The sequence below is a fragment of the Dromaius novaehollandiae genome, chromosome Z (assembly GCF_036370855.1).
Source record: "Dromaius novaehollandiae isolate bDroNov1 chromosome Z, bDroNov1.hap1, whole genome shotgun sequence".
Taxonomy (NCBI): Eukaryota; Metazoa; Chordata; class Aves; order Casuariiformes; family Dromaiidae; genus Dromaius; species Dromaius novaehollandiae.
The window spans coordinates 83937670-83959287 of NC_088132.1; the positions used below are offsets into that span (position 1 = coordinate 83937670).

General features: G+C 48.0%; 1 long non-coding RNA gene across 1 annotated transcript; it reads left to right on the plus strand.

Annotated features, from left to right (window-relative positions):
• Positions 1-11: 11 nt before the first annotated feature.
• On the plus strand, positions 12-19761 carry LOC135324789 (uncharacterized). The gene is made up of 4 exons (XR_010386051.1): positions 12-502; positions 3161-3234; positions 4357-4445; positions 4931-19761. It is a non-coding gene; the product is annotated as an uncharacterized LOC135324789 (long non-coding RNA).
• The last annotated feature ends 1857 nt before the right edge of the window (positions 19762-21618 follow it).

Below are 21618 nucleotides of genomic sequence, written 5' to 3' on the forward strand. Positions count from 1 at the left end.
AAGCAAAATGCAATTAAAAAATAATAAATTTGCTTCAAATCGCTTGCCTGGGGGATTCTGGGGTCCTGGCTGCTTCCCTCCTCCTCCAGCCGCAACAGGCAGAGCAGCAGCACCGGTACAGACACATAAATGACGTTGTGATAGACCAGGCTTACCGGACCTTTCCCTCTAGGAAAAAGTCTGTTTTTCAGTGTGCCCATTTTAGAAATAGTACAGGCTTTTGCAAACGCTCAGCTGACTGTGTTTCATAGAAAAACAGGCAATAAAAACATCTACTTTAAGCTGCTTGGGATCAGATCCTGCGTTTTTCTCAAGGAAAAAAAAATCCCAGGGAGTTAATAGCAATTCTGTTTCAGAGAGGAGCAGCCTGCGTCTGTCCCAGCACATGGAAGCAGCTGAGCGTTTCAGCAGAGCAGAATGAAAGCCCGATCGTCCGGACGCTGCAGCTCCATATCCCAGGGACCAGGTCGGGTAGCTCGCGGCTGAGATAATGTTCCCGCAGGTGAGCTAATATTCCCGTTACGTTACTTTGTGCCTCGCAATAGTGATTGTCCCTTGTTATCGGTGGTGACAGCAGCAGTTCTTCACCACTTTCATTTTGAGCATGCGCCCTCGTGGGCTGGGACGTTTTCCCAGGCAAATGGATCCCTCCGCAGCACTGAGTGCCCATCCGAGGCAGTATTGGCAGCCCATAAGACTGCTCAGAGTAACCTCTGTCTTCTTGAGGTTAGACATGATGTTACCCTGCTGTTAATTTTTTTCCCACATATCCCCCTAATGCCTCGAAAGCCACAAAGTAGGCTAAAAAACCGTGGGATGCGTTACACTGTGATATCTAGTTAGTCCTTGTAATTCTGCACATAAGGGGGAAATAACTATGCTCCTTTGATTTCTTGCGTGGAAAAGAGGAGCAGGAGGTTGGAGAGGCAAGCCAAAAGGCCATGAGAGAGAGAGGAAGAGAGGAGGCTGTAAAAGCAGAATTTAACAAGTTCTTCCAGTCAGATACGCCTAGCTGCCTCATCATGCCCACACGTGCCCTCAAATGCATTTCAACACAAAAAATCTCCTCCCTCGCTCCATGATCCTCTCATCTCACGCAAGTTGCAATTATAACCTGCAGAGCCGTCAGGGAGCCTCATCCTACGGCCTCATCTTTCAACTGAAGGAATCATGCTCTTGGACGAATTCCTGCATTTAGTTATTTAAGGAACTTTCATAGGCCAGAGTCGCCCTTGAAAGCAGCCAAGAAGCCTCTTTGCCACTTGTTCTGACCTGTCAGCCCCCAAAAATCACACAAGTATTCCTACGCAATAACAGCAGTTGCCACATCACTCATGTATTTTATTTTTATCTGGAATTGCATTTACTGTGCTGAGTCTGCTCATGCAAATAGTCAGGTCCTGTAGCCTTAAAACGTTCTCCAGCTATTTCGAAAGTGCTCAAGAACTTCAGAGCAGATTTGAGCTCTAAAGAAATAACAGGAGACCTAAAAAGGAAAGCCTACCAAGGCTAATCACTGCAAAAGTATTTGTTGCTTCTTTTATTGCTGGTTTTGTCACTGATGTGTTGATAGATGATAACCTTTTCCAAGCTGTGACACTGTGTCTTAGCATGGTCTTTTATTTAGGACCTATGGCTCCAAGGGTTTGGACTATTTGGCTTGAGATCTGCCAATATGAATCTGCTTCTCTTCAGAACAGCCAGTTCTGAGCTAAGCAACCCCAAAAAGAGCCCTGGTGAGAGGTGCTTTTCTGTGCAACTTCCTAAGCTGCAAGAAAGGACAAACCAGTCATGTTTTTTATTCTTTCTCTTTTGTCCTTTCTAGTCACCTCCTTATTGTTTTGTTGCACATTAGATGTTTTTCTGTACGCCTTTTCTCTTTTCTGCTGCCTGACACCGTCTAGCTCCCATGTTCACGTTGTCTTTGATGTCTCCTTGGCCGTTACACCCTCGCCGTCGTGCTTGTCTCTCCTTCTACTCCTGACTTTTCTGACCTCGAGGATGTTGATTCCCTCTTTCCAAGCCATCATCTCATCATATCTCCACTCTCATCTCATTTTATTTTTAGATGAACAAAAGGCATGAAAACACTGTGATGCATCTCTTCCTTATCTGACTCCTGCTACGCTCCCTGAGGTCCTCAGTCCAGTGCAAGGGGCACGGTGACATGAGGGTAGCAGCTGTCTGTATTTTCTCACTTTCTGCCACGGATGAAAAATGCCTTGTTATCGAGGCTGAGAACCCCAAAGGGCAGAGAAAGTTGCTGGGAACCCAGTGCTTTTGCGGATGTGGCAGTTTATTCCTGCATTTGAGTGGGGACGTAGAGGTGGGCTCCTGCCCAGCTCCCCGTGAGCACCTTGGGGCCCAGCTGAGGAAGCGGGACCGGCCCTTGGGGGCCAGCGGCATCGCTCCTCCCTGCCGAGGTCTGGAGAAAAGATTTGGAGCGGGAAGATGAGGCATAGTTTGGGAGTAATAAAGGCATAATAAGCACAATAAAAATCCCCGACAGATGTGATTAGCTGGCTTTTCTCAATCCTGGCCCACAGCTTGGAGCAAAGGAAATCGATACGAGGCGGCTGCAACCGCAGTACACATTACCAGGTGGTGTCACAAGGAAGGCATGCGAGCGCAGGGGAGAGACATGTGGATCAATATTAAAATGAAGCCTAAACAGCCTGTGAAGGAAGACAAAATCAATTATTCATTTATATTTGGGGAAGAGGTTAAATGAGACCACAGAGCTTTTAGCCTGCAGAGTGTAGCTTGCACTGTTCAGTGAAACTTCTAATCAGGATTTACAAGCGAGATCAAGCACAGTGGTGATGGAAATTAGCAGTAAGTTTTCAGGAGTCAGAACAAAAGGAAAATGATCGAAAATGACTGCCGGCTCCGGGCGCCACTCACGCCGGTTCTGTTCAGCAGAACGGCCTGAATCCCCTCGTATACCCATTGCACCCTTTCCTCACGGAAATTCATCATGGGACAGGACATGGCATGCCTAATTTCATGAGGTTTTCAATTTTTTGATCACATTTCCCCCCCCCCCACACACACACACACCATGCTGGTGATTAAATTTTCACGCTTAAACATCTCTGAAAAATTTTTAAGTGATCAGGTTTTTTCTGTCCTAATTCTTTGTGTGAATCCAAATATCCAGGTGGAGAGATGAAAAATGCCTACAGTGCCTGATCGTCTGCCTTGTTCCTCCATGGTGTGGGATCATTCCCTCCTGTAAGTCTTGCTAACGCCTTAACTAATCTAATTTTAAATGTTTTATGTTTCTGTAGCAGCTAAAAAGTATAAGTCCTGAGTAATTCTTCTTCATATCCTAGCTCTGCACAAGTTGTAGACCAAATTTGCAGTGATAGGAAGCAAAATAAGGATTCTCCAGGGAAATAACTTCTTTATGGCCATTTTCAGAGGATCACAAGGTATTGCTGAAAACACACGCCGTGCAACGGGGTAGAATAGCTCAGCTAGCGTTAAACGAGCTAGAGCGGGCGTCAAGGGCCTCGTCAGTGCCGAGGCTGAGTCTAGCTGTTCCTGTGCCTGTGCCGGGACTGGGGCCGCAGGGCGCTGGGGAAGGACCTTGGACCATTGCACCACGCTTACCCAAGCTCTTCTCAGAAGCCCCCAAGGTCCCCAAGCCTGTCTAGGTGTCCTGTCCCAGTGCTTCCCAACATGGAAGTTATTTTCCAAAAACACCCCCAAATGTGCTTTTCTCCCCTCCTTAGATTAAACTGACATTTTCCCTACCTGCTACCCGCCCCTGTGCACCAGCATGGTCCTGGGATTAGGGCGATACCAGACCTGCTTGTTGGATGCTCTCCTTGCGTTGGAGAGCTGAGACTATGCGAGTCCTTACAGAATTTCCCCAGCTCTTGGGTTGGACCTGGGTTCGGAGCCAGGGTTCGGGTCGGCCTCCCACCTGCTATCTCCTGGAGCGTGGCATCTCCAGACACGCCTTAGCTCGGCTCGGAGAGCTTGCCTGTGATAATCTTTGGTGACATGATGTGCAGTAGCAGCTTTAAATGCCCTTGTCAACATCTCTCTGTGTTTTAATTGACTCAGGAGATGTAGGACACAGAGTAAATGGCAAGTTTTAAATAATTAAGGTGTTGCTAATCCTCAAGAAATGTCAGAATGTCCCTAAGAGATACCGCATGAGCTCCTCTTTCTTGTGAACCGGCTAATTAAAGAGATCCTTCTCGCGGAAAACACATAACTGCATGCGGCCGTCATCTGCAGCCGGCTTCGCCTGAGGAAAGGACGACCGTTTGGGAGATTAACACAAATTGTTGAAACGCAGTGTTTTGATTTTGGAGCTAAAGGCTGTTCTTCATCCATGTAAAGGATTGGCAGCAGCATTAGTCCTCAGGCGAGCAGCGCGTTGGCCTCGGGATGGAGACGAGAAGGTCTCGGAAGCCCCGGGCAAGCGGCGGGTGAGTGTCGGGCTTGGCAGCTCGCGGGGACGGCACCGGCGGGGGGGAGATGCACGGCAGGGCGGCTCCCACGCACCCGGCTGATCGGCCGCCCCGCCTGCTTCTCCGTGCGCTCTTCAGGAGCTCCCGGGGTTTATTGATAATGCCAGGAAAACACTGCTGGGTTGCGAATATTAATTAATTAATTAATGATTATAAACATGAGCTGAGAAATGGTGGGGGGGTGTTAACAAGTGGCAGATTTTAGAGACTGCAGAATTACAGCTTTAAGGTATTTTACAAGATAAAAAGCAAGGAGGTAAGGAATAATGAACTGCCCCTACGGCAAAGCGCGCAATGCCAGAAGCCTTACGGGGCGGCGGAGACGGCCTGATGCCGGGGGCTGGCGAAGCCGGGGCGGGAGGGAGCCACGCGAGGGGTGGCATCATCTGGGATTCGGGCAGACACAGGAGCCTGCAGGAGAGCAGAGTCACTTCTTTGCCCAGCTCTCTGATGCAGCGCTTAAAATCCTCCTCGCCGACGAGCACAGCAGGGCTTGATGCGTCTCCACTGTGGAGGGAAGCGCCCGGCACTAGGGAGGAGGGTGCTTCACTCTTCTCTCCTTGCTGCAAAATATATATCGATGAGCCGCTGGGAACAAAGAATCAGCAGAAACGCTTGCTGTACTGGCGTGGCGGTGAGACACCTCCAAAAAATGTATTTCTTTAGAGGCAGGGGAACGGGAGGCAGGAGCTGCTGCTGCCCAGCTGTTGGCAGGCTGAAGCAGAGTGATCCCAACCCGGAGAGATCTCGACCCAGAGAAATAACAACCCGGAGCAATCCTGACCCAGAGTGATCCCGACCCAGAGCAATCCCAACCAAAGCAATACTGACCTGGAGCAATCCCAACCCACAGCAAACCTGACCCAGAGCAATCCCAACCCACAGCAAACCTGACCCAGAGCAATCCCGTCCCAGAGTGATCCCACCCCTGAGCAATCCCAGCTCAGAGTGATCCTGACCCAGGGCAATCCTGATCCAGAGCAATCCTGACCTGCAGCGATCCTGACCCACGGCAATCCCAACCCAGAGCAATCCCAACCCAGAGTGATCCCAACCCTGAATAATCCCGACCCAGCGTGATCCTGACCCAGCGTGATCCCGAACTGGAGCAATCCCAATCTGGAGCAATCCCAACCCACAGCAATCCTGGCACAGAGTGATCCCGACACAGAGCAATTCTGACCTGGAGCAATCCCAACCCACAGCAATCCTGGCACAGAGTGATCCCGACACAGAGCAATTCTGACCTGGAGCAATCCCAACCCAGAGCAATCTTGACCCAGAGCAATCCCAACCTGGAGCAATCCCGACCCAGAGCAATCCCAACCTGGAGCAATCCCAAACCGGAGCGATCTCGACCCAGAGCAATCCCAAACCGGAGCGATCTCGACCCAGAACAATCCCAACCTGGAGCAATCTCGACCCGGAGCGATCTCGACCTGGAGCAATCCCAACCTGGGGCAATCCCAACCCAGAGTGATCCCGACCCAGAGCACTCCCGCCCCGGAGTGCTCCTGGCACTGCAGCAGCCCGGAGGCCGGGGAGGCCGGGTGCCCTCGGCCGCCCGCCGGGGAGCTCAGCAGCTCTGCAGGAGTTGGGACGTGTTAGACTCAAGGCTTTGAAAAATAGGGCACTGCTGCATGTGCTGCCTTTAATATTTTATACCCGCAGAATAAATTATTGCTTGGAAGCTGGAGAGCGGCACAAGGCTGAGGGAGAACTAAGCTTGAGTTAAATCCCTAGTAAGTTGATTTATTTTGCCTCATAACGGCATGCTTGAATATTACTTGGTTTATTAATTTGGACTAATATGTAGTTTCTTATCTGCGAAACATAAGCAAGGAAACGCTGTGCTAAAATTGATGCCCTGATTTATCACGTTCAACCTTTGCATCTATACTGCCGTGTAGGAAGACACCGCAAATGCGACTCTCCCACATTAAAACCGCTCTGCTTTTGAGCAATACTGGGGCGAGCCCTTGCCCAGCCGCGATGCGGCGGGTTGCAGAGGAGCAGCCCGGGGCCCTTCGCTTCCCGCCCAGCAGGACGAGTCTTTCAGGTCAAAGCAGGCAGAGTCGGTGCTGATAAGCGCATAGGGCGTGAGCACGTTACGTTCCCGGGCATAGACAATTAGCAAGTGACTTTATTAATGGTTTCTCTCCACTTAAGGTCTTTGGGCAGGGGCTCCCCGCTGTGGTGCCTTCTCCCCGCCGTGCACATGCACCGGAGGAGCCGCTGGGGCAGGAGGCAGCACGAGGTGTCGGGAGGCTCTGGGGGCTCCCAGACTTGCGCCTTGCCGGGAGGTCCATATTGCAGGAGCTGCTCGTCGGAGAGCAAAGCCACAGGCCAAGCGCAAAGGAGTGGCTAGCAAGGGAAAAAAAAGCAGGATGGATTCGTGTTTCTAGGTTTTAGGTTCAGGGAGCTGGACTGGATGATTTTCAGAAGTCCCTTCCGACTTCAGTTATTCTCTGGTTCTGCCCAGTTCCCAAGCTTTGGCGTGCACACGAGCATATCCGACACGCATGGTTTTTCTAAAATGCAATGCCTTCCTCCGAAAGTAGTGAAGACAACCCTGAATCATGATTTTGTCCTCAATCTCAGAAGCTTTTCCCCAAAAATTCCCGTTCCTGAAGCCGTCCGACTGTGGGAAATTTGGCTGCCTTTTTTTCTGATGTCGTTTAAATATGTTTCTCCTTGTCGGGCGCTGCAGAGCTGGACCCGGCTGCACAAGATGCAGGCTGCAGTGCGTGGGGGCACGGGGGCCCCAGGCTTCCACGCTGGGAGCAACTGGTGTAACTGGGAGGACTCTCACTCAACCAACGGGAGTGCAATTCACTTACAAATCTGTCATTTCCTGGCCAATTTGACTGAAATCGTAGGGGAATTAGGGAACTAGGGTGACTTTTTTATCTACTTTTAAAACAAAAACCAGACTTAAACGTGCAAGCGGGCGCAGTTTTGAGTGCAGAGCCTGTACGTGCAGTTGCTGCTGAGTGCGTGCATCCATGCAAAAAGTGAATACGGCGGGTTTTAAAATCTGTGCCAAAATATCGAAGTCTGACCTCGTGATCAGAAATCACCAAAAGGCCATCGGTCATTTTTATTGAATTGAATGCATTCAATTTAATGGCCACATATGACTTATTTTCAGGAATATAAGTGTTACTCAGGAAATCAGTTCTTTTAGGGGCAAAACTCCTCTATTAATGACAAAAAATGGATGGGACTCGTTATGGTGGAGGAATTAGTCGTTTGAGCAGCACGGCTTTGTTCAGCTGGAATTCAAGCCAGCAAACTCTGCGTAAATGTATTAGCCAACTGCAAAAAGGTCAGCGATTGCTTGTTGCTGGAGCTACATTTCCACGCTGCTTCTTTTCAAATCAGGAAATTATAGTGATCAGATTTTGCATCACAAATACTGTTTTTCTGGCACTCATGGTTTCTCGCGCCCCTGCTAACGCCCTGCTTTGCGTGTTGGTGTGGCTGTGGATGCCGCACGGGAGTTTGCCATGCAGCGTAGCATGGGCAGCCGGGCAAATAGCTCGTCGTGCAATTCTGTGCGCTCTCCTCGCGCATGTACGTGCATCCTGGACGCCATCCGCTGTGGACTGTGCACGGAGCATGGAAAACATCCCCTTCATCCACCAGCCCTGCAGCGTGCCATCTGCTTGCACTGTGACTTTGCTTGACGAGCAAACCGGGGCGATGGCGGGGGAGCGGGAGCTGCAGCTGCAGCAGGGCTCCGCTGTGCAAAGAGCACCCGGGAGCTCCCGCGGGGCCAAAGCCCGCCTGGAGCCGCTTCTCCGGCCTCGTCCCCTTTCTTCCTCCTCCCGCCGGCGCTGCCGCCCTGGGAGAGCCCAGCTGCAGCTGCGAGGGCTTTCAAGGCCCTCGGCAGCTTGCTGGGAGCTCATGAATATTTTGCTTTGGCCTCGGTTCCCCTCGCATTAGCTCCTCACCGTGCGAAAGTGCTCACGTGTCGCCTATGTGTGACCCTGCGCAGTCTCAGCATCTCCACCTGGAAGCCACCGGTGAAGGAGGAGGGACGTGGACGATGCTGGCTCCTGTGCCGCTGCTGGGGTGAGGGTGCAGCTACGGCACCTTTGCAGGGGGCTCCTAGGGCAAAGACACCCCTCCGCCGTGGGCAGAAACAGCCACGTCCAACTTCTTGCTTTCGTAATCTTCTCAATGCAAAGAAACAGAGAGCAGTTGAGGTATTAATTTTGTGAGCTATTGCAGTTTTTTAATGGCTAGGGTTTAATGGGGCCAGCCACTCTGCTTTTTTTTTTCCCCTGCAGAAAGACCCATCCCCTTTCACAGTCAGGCCTCATCATCCTCAGGTTGTGCATCTGCAACTTAAAATATATCACTGTACATCGCTTTAGTGTAGACCGCATTCAGTCCTCACCCACACGTGATGGTATTGGAAGCTCCCCTCTGCAAAAGCAGCTTTTTCTTGGTTGCCAGGGCAACATTGTTCCCCAAATCCGGGGTTTTACGTGCTTTTTGGAGCAGCTCCACGGATAAGGTTATTGCACGGACCCGGCGGCCGCTTGCCGTGCCGCTTGCCGGGAGCCCTCCGAGGTGCTGGCCGAGCTTGCGCTCACGGACGCCTGTGCTGTGCCAGAAAGCAAAATGTGGTTAAAAAGCCCACGCCGTGCCGCTTTCCTGCTTGCACGCTAATGCTATTTGCGTATAGGTGAATAAACAGCAGGCAGCGGCGAGCCTCTGCGATGAGCGCCACCTTCAAAGCCATCCTGTATCCCGCTATGGAGGCAATGCAAAGTTGTAGTTACTATATTACAAAAGGATTATAATCCAAAACTATATATAAGGGCAAAGCGTCATGCATCCCTGCTACTGCCTCCCAGACAAGCGGGCTCTGCTCGGGCGGGCTACATCGTTCGTTTATTTTCTTCCTTCAAAAGATTTTTCATGCAGTGCAAGGAATTAAATCTAAAAAATCCCCAAATTAAAGGGCTCCTGCCTTCCATTCAAGGCCGTTAATGAGGTTTTGGGCACTTTCACTTAGCCTTGTCTTTGCATGGGACTGCAGCAGGGTCCTTCAGGGACTGTCGGGCAGAAACATCCCTGGATTCATCGGGGTTCACCCATCCCTGGCCTTGCGCTTTGCGCTCCAGTGCAGTAAAGCTGAAATCTGGCAGCTGGCAGAAGACCTTTATTAATATCACCCGGCTGCACTGTGCCCCTTTCTTTTTCCTTATTCATCCTGAGTTTCTAGCATCCTCTAGTCATGATGTAGAAAAGGCTTCAGCAGTTCAAACCTCCCTGCTAATTTATGGCCAGGCTAAATCCTTGCAGCGTCTCTAAGGGAGCCTTGCAGGCCCCCGGGAGCGCCAGGCTCTTCCATTCAATTTCGTCTTCTCTGTGACTCAGTGGCTAGTATTTTAATACATAATTTCATTCAAGACTTCTCCATACCTTGGAAAGAGCAATGTTTAGCTTGCCAGGCTTGCTGCCTGCAAAACAGCAGCGGCTCGTTTGTCACAGCCACAGACTGTGCATGTGTTTGAACAAAGCTAACTGCACGCTGCACGTGCACCTGCCGCATTTCACCACGTCCACTGCCTGCAAAAGCTCTGACGCTTTTAATTGCTTACAGTAATTGCATTAATTCTATTTAAACTGGCCGCTCGTTTCCACAACCTTTGCATTTTGCAGCATGAATCCTGATCGAGCTGGAAATGGGCACCGACTGTCTCCAAATGTGTTTATTTGTCTCAATACACCAAGCAGGCGCTGATAGCAGTCTTTCACTAAAGAAAACGACTTCTCTGCTCATTGGCAGCTCATAGCCAAAACCACGAGGGTCATGTTTTTGCATGAGAGAGCAAGTATTCCCGGAAAAACGCACGCACAGCCCTTGTGCCCATGAGTTTGGGGTGTGCAAAACGAGGATTTGTATTTAGATGTGGATCCAGCTTGTGCAGACAGCTAATGTGTGCATGCGGCCGTGCCAGTGTGGTGGGGGCTCTTCTTTGGGGAAAGAAATGCAAAAAAGAACCAGGTCTTTCGTCATAGACTTGAGGAGCTCCCTGTGCCTCTGTTCCCGGGGAAGAGCCTGCTCCCGGGCGAGCGCTGCTGGTCGGGGCACGTCCTCGCCCAAAACCTGCCACGGGCACTGCTAGACCCGCCGGGGCTGCGCAGTTCCTCTGCGCTTCTGCAAAATGTGACAGCAGGAACCTGCGTCGGTGCCACCGCGCTGATTCGGAGCATGCAAATCGCTTGCCAGCTCCTCGATGCTAAAATGATCAATACTTGCAAGAAAGATGCTCATCGCTTCTGCGTAGCAACGGCCTCAGGAGCAGCAGGCGGTGTTTAACGGAAAGGCAACGGGATGTTGTTTACCCTGGACGTTACTCCTGAAATAACGAGTGCAGCTCATTTTCCCTCCAGCCCTGCCTGCCTTAGCAGCGCCTTTCGCAGGCTGCTGGGGGCCCAGCGATGCTCTCCCCTGCAGCAGCTCGGGGGCACCAGGTTTACCCCAGATCCATGCGTGCTTCCAAACCCGCTATTTTGCCTAAAGCTGCTTTCGAATTTGAGATAAACTCACTAAATAATGCAAGCCAAAAAGGTGCTCTAACCCTGCAGCTCGGTGCAGTTAAGCAGGGCTCCTGCTCCTTCGCCGTCCCCGCGGCCGTTTCACACGCGAAACCTCTCCGGCAGCCGGCGAGGGGAGAAAAAGCAATGAAATACATGAAGACACTCTCTTAAGAGGAAAGGTTTGGCATTAAATATGCATGGGCTGGTTTAGCAATTACCAAGGGGCAAGTGAATATCTAGAGAGGGATGAAGTTTGTGGGCACCAGGGATGCAGAGGAATTATTTAGCGTGGGAAAGCGCATGGGGATATATTGTGAAGTAATAGGATGAAATGAGGTAGTAGAAAGAGATCGGCTGGATATCAAGAAAATCTGCAGAGTATTGACATGAATAATTACTGGGAAGCTGTGCAAAGCTCATTGCCTGAAACGCGTGTCTGGATTTTCAAGGGAACATGGAGGGGTAGATGGGAAAAAGTTGGTTAGATAGAAATAGCATGAAACCAGTTCTGCTCCGCTACAGCTGAATTGCAGTTAAAAAGTTGCAGTTGAAAATAATCTGGACGGTTCCCCGCAGGGCACAGACTGTGCTGTCTGCTCAGCGCTGAAGCAAGCACAACCTCCGCCCTGGCTTGGGGAAGCAGACGAGACACTGGGAATAGCTGGCGGAGCTGGGAAGCGCGACTTCAAAGAGTCGCGTTTCTTCTTCTTGTAAACAGTATCATGCATATTCCTGTTATACAGCCTCACTTTAATTAGCTTTATTTTTTTAGACAAAAATGCCAGCCCCTGTTTGCATCCTCAACCCGTTCTTTCCATGTGCTCCAGATAACATTTCACAATGTAGTTAAAATAACTTGATGTTATTAGAGCAGTTGGTAGTTTCTTAATTCAGTGTGCGCCTTAAAAATTATAAAAGATAATAATCTTTGCTTTATACAATGAATTTTGATACTAATAATGTACTCAATATGATTATATCATGTAGGTTATCATTTAGTCTAGTCGGTGGTTAAGAAACCCAAGTCGCATCCAGCATCCCACGGTGCTAGGAGCTACGCAGAGCTAGAACAGCTCCTTCAGACATTCATTGTATCGGCAAAACTATTATCTCTCCAAAAGTCATCTATTATTTTAATGGTTTCACTGAAGTAGTTATCTCTCTTCAATTACAAATTCATAGTCTTTCCCACTGTAATACATTTACTAAAATAATTGCATTATAAAATACGGTACAACTGGGTAATCAATGTGAGTAATTCTGAATAATAACTGTGCAGTTTGTAATGTAATTTTATTTTAGCTTGCTAAAGGACGTGCACAGAGAGGTTTGGTTGTGGTCTGATGTAAGGCTCAGGGGACAAAGACAGGATGAGCTATCGGGTTCCCTTGACAGGATGAATCCAGTCTGTCGGATCCAACTCTCCTTCGGGGAACAGATTGTTTCGTTACTTTCTGCATCCCCCATGGCTGGTTTTTCTTCGTGGTCCCGTAGAAGTAGTGTATGGACTCCCAGGAGGTCAGCAATCACAGATGGAAAACCAGTGTTTAGTTGTGCGAAGGACGCACAGACACCTGATCGCGCGGAGGTATGGGCTTTGCATCAGCTCCCGAGTCACAGAACGATGGGCTCCTGGCAGGATGCGAAGATCTCACAGCCAGCGGCACGGCTTCTCGGCCACACACGGAGCTGGTGTTGCCTGATCTCTCTGTCCATCCGTCGCGTGTCCATCCCTTTGCGACATGAGTCTGTAAGCAGAACGGTACCCAGTTTACCCTGGGTCAGGGTTACCTCTTCCTACCTACTGCCTTCCTGCGGGTCTGGACTTCGCTCAGTGTTGTGCACTCAGCTCTCTTTTTGGACCTAACTCATACTTGTGTCTGCAGAAAGCCTCGCTGGTGTGCAAGGACACTGAAATGGTAACCGCTAAGTAAGTCTGCTGTTTGCATTACACTGATCCGTGCTGGAGTAACGTTGCACTCATGCCCCCCAGCAACACTTTGGAAACAAGACCCCAACCTCTGAGGCCATCTCAGGAAGCCTCTTTAATGTAAATATGGTGCCTACCAAAGGGAACACCAAAGAGGACAAGGAAGCGAGGATTCAAATGCACAGTACATCTCAATACACAGTTCATGACCTCCTGACTTTGGTGCTCTGTTGTTCGTGGTGAAAATGTGGTCAAAGAATATATATGGACAGTGATGCATGTATTAACTGTGTGTACAGCTGAGGTCCTCCCACATGGACGGAAGTGGTGAGCAGACGCGATCTACTCGAGTAGGTCCTTGAGCTCAGAAATTTGGAGCATTGTCATGTAGGTGCTTGCAAGATGTTAAAGGATGGGTCTGAATCCCAGACCAGGGGTGTAAGGACGTTGCACCGCTCTCACTAAGAGCACCCACACGCTCTGGAATGAGAAAGGCCTGGCAGGTTTCCTCCTGGCAGGAGTACGACGCGGGTCAGAGAGCGTGCAAACTCCTTCAGCAGAGAATAATACATTTGCTGCACAGATTGGCACAGGCTGACATCCACGTCCGAAAGAAACATTCAGCGAAAGCAGGAAGGGACCGCGCGGTAACATGCCAGGAAGTAAAATGAGATTAGCTACTGGGTAGGTCCGGGTGCAGCAGAACTGAAATCATGGGAGTCGGATTAGATCGCCGTCAAAAATATCACTCACCGGCTGCCTACTGCATCCGCCAGGGCGGGGCTGAGAGGAGGAAAGGAAAAAAGTATGATTCACCCTCTCGTGCCGCGTGTAGCCCCACTTCTGGGAAAGGCCAGGGCGCAGGAGAAGGCTGTTTGAAGTTCTCGCCTCGCCCACTAAAGCACACTCGGTAACCACAAGCATCGTGGTATTTTGTTCCACAGGGGTTGGTTAAGAAGGAAGAAGAAACGGCAGTACACATACCACAATTTAAGCCATCATATATACATGCTTAATAATGAAGATGACTCAATTCTGACATTATTTTGCTAAGACTTCTGTATAAATAGTTTATTAGGGTGAATGGGACAGATGATGTTTTTTGACCACGACATCAGTCCTGGCTCCACTGTTTGCTCACCTCTTGCAGGGGTCGAGCGGGACCCGCAGAGCTTTCCCTCTGCAGCCACTTCTCCCGGGACCTCGTCAGTGGGACTGGCACAGGCAGACACCTCCCAGAAATCGGACATGGGAGCCTTTCCAGAGCACCCGGGGAAATGCCCCAAGTTCTCCTGGATGAGTTCTGCTTTGGGGCTGGGCGGCTGCTCATGCAAAGGTGAAATTGTGAGGGTTACACAGCCGAACATCGACTTTGCTGCACCTGAACACCACTGCGTCAGACTGTCTCCAGCAGGACAGAGCAGGAGGGACCAGCGGCCGCATCTGGCCTGAACAACCTAGACATCCCCGCGTGAGCATGGCGCACAAGATCGTCCTGGATGTATGCTGGGGAGCAGGGTGTGCGCACAGAGAAGGGTTCGACCGAGGCCACAGAAGCAGCCGGGGACACAACGGGGCTGGACGCAGCTCCGTGGACCTCAGGACCTCCCGCCGCACCATCGCTCTGCCCAGCGCCCACCTAACCCACAGGATGCAACCGCAGCGAGCGGCTATAACGGCGCCGTGGCTCCGTCTTCCCAGTCAGTACCTGCTAATAGACAACCGGGAGCAAGGACACGACAGGCCCTCCAGGGCCATCGGCTCCCCGCCAGCTCTGCCGCTGCCCTGCCTGCCCCCAGCCATGCCGACCGCGGCGCCCGGCTCCCGCGGCTATTCCTGCTGCCTGGCCACCGCAGCTCATTGCTCCGCAGAGTGAGTCCTGCTAGTTGCAACGAGCACCAGGTTTACAACGAGCACCAGGTTTGCCGCTGATTTTCATCGAGACAGGAAAGCGTTACAGATTAATATCATTCTGCGTGTGCCTGTTTATCTAAAATTAGGACTGAGCTGAATAACATTTCGGTTACAATTTGGCTATATGTGGTGCTGAGCAAGCCAGCTAGACAGAGCAATGCCGAGGCTCATTCAGTCCTGCTGACTGCAACGTCAACACTCCCAGATCCAGCACGGCCAGTTTCCACCAGTCCTTTCCTCTGTGTGTGAATTGGGCAAGAAAAGATTTTTTTTTAAGCAGGTATTCTCAGTTCAATGTTCTCTCCAATTTGCTTGACCAGTTATTTATGCAGTGAAATGTGTTTTGTTCTATGTGTTTGCTGTGGCCTGCCAATTACAAATACTGCTTTGGATATTCAGCATTTCAAATTCAGTAATTAAGCCCAGATCACATGATACAGCTTCTCTTCCTGAAAATTCATTGTTTCTGGGAAAGTAATGCAAAGTCATGTAGGTAAACTTACCCAAAGACAATTAATTTTGAGTGGCAACTGTCATAATTTGATGTACAATTCAAAATTCACAAGTTGTAGGTATTTTGAGTGTTGAGCTTTAAATTCCTTTTCTATGAACATTTATGTGGCTCCTTAATGACTGCAAATAGAAAAATTAAAGACCAAAAGAAGAGAGAATTGAAATTCACTTTTAAAATGAATATTTTATTACTGTTTTCCTGCTCATAGTCATTGTGAGAGGATACTAAATAATTTTTTTCAGTGCTAGCTTTTATTTTAAGAAAAGCTATCTGCCTGCAAAATGAAGCATAATTCATTTGTATTCTCTTCTCATAACATACAATACGCAGAAATAGATCATCTGAGCAAAAGAGGAACAACAGGAAACTTTTATTGGCAAAAAATTGGGTTTGCAAAATTGCGAAGACATCACAGAGACAAAAAGAAAACCCTGGATATGTAGTTACGAGTTCTTAACAAAGCGGCTTAGGCTCTACCATGAGCCCGTCCCTTATTTTGCAGTAGAAAATTTGCATCCAGCATTTGGTACAGTAGTTGGAGGCCAGGCATTGAGATGTCCATTCATTCCCCGTTACTCTTCTCTCCAGCTCCTGATGGAACAAGGAGGAAGACGTTTAAGTAGCATTTGTTCAAGACAAAAAAATTGGGCATTTTTTTTTTTGAAGTTTCATTATTGCACCTCAAGAAACGTGCTCTTACCACTGAGCTGAAGCCTATGTAATTAGGAGAAAGCAAAGAAAGGTATTATTTCTCACTTGTCAAATCAGAAGCGGAGTTTCTCTGGAGGATATACCTGATCGTGGCCCGCTGTGTTGCACTTCATTTTATCCCCAGTGCACGTGTCGTAGTCCTTAGACATTTTAGCTGCTGGGGTCATTACAACAGAGATCTTTCAGAGCCAGCAGATAAGGGTCTGTTTCTTAATTCAGATGAAACATGGGACTGCTCCTGTCAGGGAGGACTATACATATGAGAAATGGCTTGCAGGAGCGAGCCTTTCACTGCGATTATAAAGACTCTAAGGAATGTTTCCATGGTAAAATAAAATATATTAGCTTTCTAAAGAGGACAGGATCCTCTGTGTGAAGCCCTGAATATTGCTGGTGCTGCAGGCACTGATAGTGAAAAAGCTGAAATGTGAAACCTGCAGATGAAAAGAAGAAGAAAAGAGAGAGGTGAAAGAACTAATAAAAGGTTTGGAAGGGTTTTAAGATATTTTAAAATACTTGTTTCTGCCAGGCTCTTGGTTTGACCAAACCATTCCAGCTGCCATGGAGGAAACCAGAACAGCTAGGAAAACAAGAAAGAGAAACAGAACTGTCACAGAGCTTGAGAATGATGCGAAAAAGCCTGCTTTCCTCTCATTAATACCCTTTCCATAGCAATGCATATGGTTAGAGGGGAAATAAACTTGCAGAGAAATTTGAGCAAGCCGTGGTTGTTGTATCTAGAGCACCGTCAGGGGAACGATGAACACGGATGGCCAAGCGGCAGCCCCAGCGCTGGATGCAAGGCACGTTTCTTGCTCTCGATACCACTGGACAGCTATTCAAGCTTGTTTCAATGCCCAGGCTAAGAAGCTCTCCTGGACTGCAGGATAACCACACGCAAGTGGCTCTGCAGAAGCCACCTGGGATCCAACCGGGTCACTGCTGAGCAGGAGCTAACAAGGCTTGATGAATGTGATGTGAATTTGTGCCATTGATTGCCTCCGTGCTGCATCTTTATTTCACATCATATGCTTCCATTTAAACATGAAGAGCTACTTCTTGTCAAAGCTTCGAAGCACTTAGGCCACATTTGTCCCTCTTGGGCCAAATCATCTGTTCTTTCACCAAAGTAGGTACCACCTAACTCTCCCGCTCCGTGTTTCCCAGTTAGGTCCACCGCTGTATCTACCAGCCCAAAGCGCGTCCCAGATACCCCAGGTGATCTCAAAGGGCACAACGTGGCAGTGTGCGTGGCTGGAGACTTCAGCCCCAGCTTCCTGCTTGGCTCGTACTTTGCTTTTATTTTTCCCTCCATCAGCACTCTCCTGCCCGAGTGGCTGCTTTTACCGCATTTGTGCTAGCTTTTGGGTGAGAAATGATGCTTTTTTCTCGAGCAGAATTTCTAACAACGGAAGGGCACAGCATTGAGAGCAAGGACCTGCGAGGACCAACGCCGCCGAGGCCGGCGCTGGATGCTCTGCTCTGCCCCGGGCTGCACAGCCTCTTTAAACACACATTTTCTTTTCAGGGCTTAATTAGCCAGAAGACATCTAGAAGCTTTTTCCAGTGGGTCATGATTTTATGGAAATCTTGTTAGAGTGATTAATTTTTATCAGGGATAAAGCTCTCCTCTTTCTCAGAACTCCACATTATTTTCCAGCCACCGACAGATCGGACCCACACAGCACATTAAAGAGCACTCTGTTTCCAGCTTTTACAGATTAATTCCATTCAGAGCTTTTTAGCCCTCTCTGTACTACACGTAATAAGAAAAGAAGAGCATTTGGTGCAAAGAAAAGTTTTCTTTATGACTCCTAGCTAAAGTCTTCCATTTGATATTCTGGACGGAAGTATATATGAGTATATATAAATACTCCAAGTAGCTAATCCCTTGTACAAAGCTATGTTAGTGATTTTTAAGTGATTACAGCTGGACTGCATAGCTTCGATAGGGATGTGGTGGTGTATCTCAGAATTATCCCTGTCCTCTGCCTCTGCGACTGACTCTCAGGCACCCTCGTGAGATGACTCCTGTGGACGCTGGAGGCCCTTAGAGGGGATCTTTATACTCACCTCGTCTGCAGCTCTGCGTAGTGCAGGGCATGGACTGCCAGATCAGTGCCTCCGCATCCACACAAATCATTTTTGTTCAAACTAGAGCAAATAATTTTGAGCTATTGGTTCAGAGAACAGTGGCTTTCTCCTACATTTCTCCCACTCCATTGGCTGACTTTTCCACTGAATTATACCATTCTTTGTATGATGTTATTGGTACATATCTTTGCATATCATTAGTAGATACTTCTTTTTTCTTTTATTCCAGCAGAGATTTTGGCCACGATACTCGGGCTGCTTCTTTCTGCTGTAGAAAGTGCCTGGCAGCATCAAAAGGGTTTTGGGATGAACCCTGGTCTTTCCTCGTCTTTGCCACAGCTCCCCGGTTTTGCTCTTTACCTCCACTGACCTGCAGTACTGTGTACTATGCTATGTGCAATTACTATCTGTAATTACTACCTGTAACACTACAAAGCAGCAGGGACCTGAGCCCCGTGTTGGCACGGTGAGGCTATGCCTTTCCAGCCATTCCAGGAAACCCCCTCTGCATCAGAGCAGCTTCTTCCCCTAACCTCGTAATTCACTCAGTGGACAAATCAGCAGAAAATCCTGCAATGACGGCGTTGACTGATGCCTCAGGAGACCATAACTAACACTGCAGGAAAAGTGGGGAACTGTGCGTGAAGCTGAGTGCTTTCCTTCAGCCTATTTTTCAGAGTTTATTGCATAAAAGTGTTTCCAGGGACTGTTAAAGCAAATTTTCAGCCAGCTCTACAGAAACAAAGGATTGGCTTGCTCAAAAGAGATGCAGCTTAGGCCTGCGTGAAAGATTTGTCTGCTGCGTTTTGTTCTGTTTATGCAAGGTTTCCATGGATAATATGAAAATGCCCAGAGGAGACTTGGGGAAAAGGAGCCCACACGGATGCAGTATGTTAAGCTGTTATAAATTGACTAATCTCAGCTGAAGTGAAGATAATGGGACAGTTCTGCTGAAATCAGTGCAAGTATATTTTCCCACCACAGCAGCCCTAGGTATTGAAAAGGGACATTAGGGCATTTCAGACTGGTCAGTACTTACTAACTGCTGCTTCTGAGTCTGCAGCAAGTGGCAGTCACAGCAGACCAAGTCAAAAGCAAGGAACCGGTGCAGTTCAACGCAGGCCTTATGATACAGCTTTCCTCACCATTAATAAATAAATGCATATGCACATAATAATTTAGGTGTTGCTATTTAGTGTTTGCAACATCAAAGTGATCCTGCTTTGTTTCTGAACTTTTAGGCATATCAGATATTTAAAACGTTGCAACACAGGGAATTATTAAAAATGGGTGCATTTCGAAGTAAAACAATAGAGCCAATTTAGGAAAAAAAGTGATTGAAATTACTTTGCAATTGTAGATTGCATTCCTGACTAGACAGAAATGCTCAAGGTAGTTATCTGCTGGCCTTGAAAATATTCTTTTTTATCCTCACAAGGAAAATATATATTTTTTATTTTTAATCCCAGGCAACTTTCTAGATACATGTATTTTTTTTTTTCAAAATTCCTGATACTTGGTAGCAATAAATAAATAAATCAATCTGGGCATTTCATTCTAATGTCATTTTGGGTGGAAGGGGGGATTGGTTTCCAACCAGTCTTGTTCATTCCTGTTACGCTTAGCTAATTATTGCCTGGCTATCTAATCGAGGTGCAGAAACGGGAGGCAGCGGCACGGCCATCCGGGGAGCCCAGCAAGCAGAGCAGGGGTGACCGGCGATCAGGAGGCCCCGACCTGTCAGCAGATACCCAGCAACACGGGAGAGCACGAGGGCGGCAGAGAAGGGGCGGCGGGGCGAGAGGGGGAAAGCAGGATGCGCACGTAAGACATTTGCGTTAAATAAATCTGCAATATGTCTTATCTGATTAACTTGTTGACATTATATAATTAAGTAAACTATGTGCTTCAGATTCACACCGGTCATACATCTACTTTCCGTGTTCTAATTTAAATCAGCCTTTAAAAAAGGTTTATAGTAATACTTGTGATCTTAGACTGTTTCCTTGACTTGGAGGGCCAAGAGAGAGATTTGGTGGTATTTAAGACATATAGAAAGTTTCTTCTGAAAGAATATTTTGTTCAAGGAACAGGCTGGGAAAGCATTTGAGATATGTTAGCACAGTTCGTCATTACTCGCTTCTGATTGTTTTTATTAAATAATCCTAGTTGTTACAGACAACAACTTTGAGGGCCATGAGGCAGTCTAACGTGTGTTAAGGCTCCCCGTAACTTGTCACAAGCGTGTTCTTAGTGGACCCAAACTGCGAGGTAATGTGACATGTCTTGCGCCCCAATGGCAGAGCAAACTGAGGCATTGCACATAAGCTGTTGGGCCGCTGTATTGCAGTCCTTACAGGCCCTAGCTAAGCAAGAATAAAGCAGATTGAGTGCATTTGCATGAAAAGTTTGTAGCCATGTAATGAGGGTGAATATGCATTAGTTTAGCTTGCATTAGCAAGATGAAAACCAATGCTATTAATTCTTTGTTTGTGGAAAAAACACAACTGAGCCACAAGACCTGGTTTAAGTCAGCTTACTTAAAGGCATATGCCAGTTTTGCCAAATGTAGTTGAAATAATTTTATTACATTAATATGTTTTTCCCAAAGCAGAGTAGGCCTTAAACAAAGATTTGAATAAGAAATAACTTTCTGGGTTAGTTAAGGAGAAAAACAGGAGAGAGATTTGGCTGCAGCCTCTTCCCTGTTACTGGAGAAAAATAAACCTTTGCAGCTGCTCAATCAGCAGTTGCCGGGTGGTTTTCATTCAAATACACGGGCACAGGGAGAACAGGTGAGATAACATATTTGCTTTCATTGTGGGGCTATATAGTAGCTAATGCAAATATGCTCGTCACAGGGCACATAAATGCCACATCCTGCTCATACTACCAAAGCAGATCCAGCCTGCCTTTAAAAGAAGGTTTATTCAGCAAATATCACCCCTTCGCTATTATTTTCTTAAGATTTTTTCTAATAACTGTCAAGCACTTGTTTAGTCATTGCTGTTTCACATGAAATTTCTCTATCTAGCGAGAACAGGATCGCTGCACATTTCCTGTTCTTGTGAATAATGCAGAATTTTAATTGTTAGAGGAATAAGCAGGAAACTGAGGTTACTGAGTAAGCCATTCGCCTTTTAATTTAAGGAACCCAAAAGAAACACAACAGAAAATTGTTTCATTTAACATTCAGCAGCCTAGTGGAGAAAAGAAAGAAAAAAGACTTAAAGAAAAGACTTATCTAGAAATTGCAACTGCTTCAGGGAAACGCTGCTGTCTGAATTCTTCCGTCCTGGCAAAACATTCGCAGTCACATAAAAAGAGCTGGCGACCAGCAGAGTTACTGATTGCCTCTGTGGCCGAACTGCACCACGGCTGATTATGAGCCAATTTGTGGGATTCTG